The sequence below is a fragment of the Asterias amurensis genome, chromosome 1 (genome assembly GCF_032118995.1).
Source record: "Asterias amurensis chromosome 1, ASM3211899v1".
In the NCBI taxonomy this organism is placed as follows: Eukaryota; Metazoa; Echinodermata; class Asteroidea; order Forcipulatida; family Asteriidae; genus Asterias; species Asterias amurensis.
The window spans coordinates 29,394,049-29,396,942 of record NC_092648.1 but is presented as its reverse complement, the minus strand read 5'-3'; the positions used below and the strand labels follow the sequence as shown (position 1 = coordinate 29,396,942).

General features: G+C 38.7%; 1 non-coding gene across 1 annotated transcript; it reads left to right on the top strand.

Annotated features, from left to right (window-relative positions):
• Nucleotides 1–618: 618 nt before the first annotated feature.
• Nucleotides 619–690, top strand: Trnag-ucc (transfer RNA glycine (anticodon UCC)). Its single transcript has one exon. It is a non-coding gene; the product is annotated as a tRNA-Gly (tRNA).
• The last annotated feature ends 2,204 nt before the right edge of the window (nt 691–2,894 follow it).

Below are 2,894 nucleotides of genomic sequence, written 5' to 3'. Positions count from 1 at the left end.
TTAGATGGTTTTGTTTTTAATACTTTCAGGGTCACTTTAATAGCAAAGGGACATTTTCCCGATGTTTAATTATGGAGGGCTATAGTGTGTTATAGCGAGTTGAGATAATCAGCGCCAAAGCTTCCTACAGAAATTTAGCAAAAAGAAGCACTAGCAACGAAGAAGAAAATAAAATGTAAGCACTTTGTATCAAGGTACACTGTAGACTGATTCGTAATGCAGAATCGATTGAGCTTAGCACGTGTTCAAGATTTATTACAAGATTTTGTTTCAGTCGTCATATCATTACCACGACACGTTTTCGAGAAACGCTTGTTTGGTTTTTCTGTTATAACTGGTTCCATAAAACCTGATCATTATTTATGATCAAATGTTTCAATTGTTTTAGACATGCTTGTCAATCAAAGAACTCGATTAATATGATGCAACTTTACCTTTTCAGACTTCATACAAGTGCTCCAAGTCCAACGATGAAGACTTGGAACTACTCTAACTTCTGTATGGCTCACGCACGGCCTGTCCACGTACATGTACACGTGTCGCTCTGTCAGCAGTTTTGTGCAGCAATTTTACGAATATTTCTTTATGATAAAGTTTTGACAAATGGAACATCGTAAAGCGTTGGTGGTATAGCGGTAAGAATAGTTGCCTTCCAAGCAATTGACCCGGGTTCGACTCCCGGCCAACGCAAGTGTTTTTGTTGATTAGTTGTCAGTTCTTAATGAATACAGTTAGGACAGCTTTCAGTTAATATAACTGTTGGTACTTGCCTACTTTTTAATAGTGTTTTAATCTTCCATACACTTTATTTTTATATTTTTGTAGGCCTACATTGTTATAAATTGATTTCAAAAAATAATTAATATATTTGTTTTTGCCATAACGATTGCATCTGCCTAAAAGACCCTTTTGTTTATCTGTTAGTTTACTAGTCAATAGTGTGTCTTTTCTATTTTCTTGTTTATTATATAGGGTTAGTTTATTTAGTCGTGTCTCTTTGGACTGTTTATCTTCATCGCCTAGAGCGTATATCTCAACCTTCTCGGTAGTTCTTCGTGAAAGTACTGCCGTAAAGCGTTCCCTTTGTCCCTGACCCTTTGGACACACATTTTTAAGTGATTCAAACCAAACATTTCATCCATACTATTGACAAAAGGGAATTTTCTTTTACAAAGGCCGGGATTCAGACCTTATAGAATTGACAAATTATACAAATTCTCTATTCATTTCAATCTTTACTTTTCACACCCTTTCATTGACTGACAGGTTGACGTTAAACTCATTTGCATTCTCATATAATTGAATTCAAGGGCTGAAGCCAGAGCTAGGAACAACAGGAAAAGACTGGATTGCACAATGGTATAACATATCCCACGTTAATACACACACGTGTCCAAACGAGGCTGTTTTGACAAGTTTCCACAATGAAAAGAATTGGTGGACTGAAAAGCAAAACATGCATGAGAGAGACGGGCAATTTTTTTTTTATTAACTCTGGCACTGGGGTAGGTACAGCACGAATATCGATGCCGATTAATGACTAACGCTATAAAAACATACACGGTGTAGTCTTCGCATCACCGCGTAGAAAACGGCCTGACGGGCGGGCTATCGGTGTAATTTTCTCGGCGGCCGATTTGTGGCTCTGGGCGGTAGTCGATAGATCACCGAGACGGAAAGATCACAGCTTTAGTTGCTCGGGTTGTCCCTAAGAGTTTACCACCGATCACCTGCCTTTTCTATTATAGTCTCTACTGATGAACCCCGTAACCCGGTCTTTCACCAACCACGAAACGGCTCCAATATACCAGGCCGGAATTAAATCACATCAGGACCCACTGTCCGCAGTTGGAAACCCCGCTGCAGAAATCGAAACGGGACACTATTTCTCTTGCCCGTCCGTCGTGGAGGTTGAAGTTTATATTATTTCTGCCTTACCATACCGCGTTTTCCCGTTTTTACGCTTGGGTTTGCAGCAATCTCCGGACGCCTCGTTGGACGCGAAAAGTGAACATTGGCAACAAGATGGATCCAGATTTTCTAATAATACTGGGTTTGAAGTGCGACCTCGTCCAATGGAGGATGAAGGGGTTTCTCGCCCGTACAAACGCAGCGGGTGTCAGACAGGTGAAAATTGGCGATACCGCGGCCATTTTTTTCAAAAGTTTTTTTTGGAAAATTTACATTTTGTGTTGAAGGTCATGCACGGTGGGGGTTGACGGGGAAGACATCGAAAATGGACGGTAGATACAACCCCTTTGTTGTTAATATGAACTTCTTGATGTTTATTCATAATGATTTGAGGTGATGAATTCTCTACTTTGTAAAACGTGTAAATAACAGCCCAAGTCTCAGCGAAATAAGATTCCATATCATGGCATACGATCTTATCTGTCGGTCAGTATTTTGTAGATGTCATTTCAACTTCAACGCAACTACGAAACGACTTCGAGAAGAAATAGGGTCACCGTAAATGTAATGTGCATGCCTATTATACTAAAGTCCCGATTGGTACTTTTCCTACTAAGCCATCAGGGAACCAGTCTCAACCACGCTTATAATAGGCGTGGTCATCTTGATTTTACTCCATTCAAACTCATTCAATTCAATTCAATTCAAAAATGGTTTATTAAAACATGACTCGCAGTTAAAAAACTAAATTGCACATGTCAACCTCATAATATGTTAAAAAAAATTACATCAAGTAGAAGTTAACAAAGAAAAGGACATCAAATAAGAAATTATTATTATATACATTGGCAAAAATACATTGGTAAAAAACCCAGTAGGCACAATTATTATATATACACACATAACTATATTAAAAGGCATTTAACAGACTGACGATTTGAGGAATTGCACTTCGTTTGTAGCGAACTGTTTTACATCTGGGT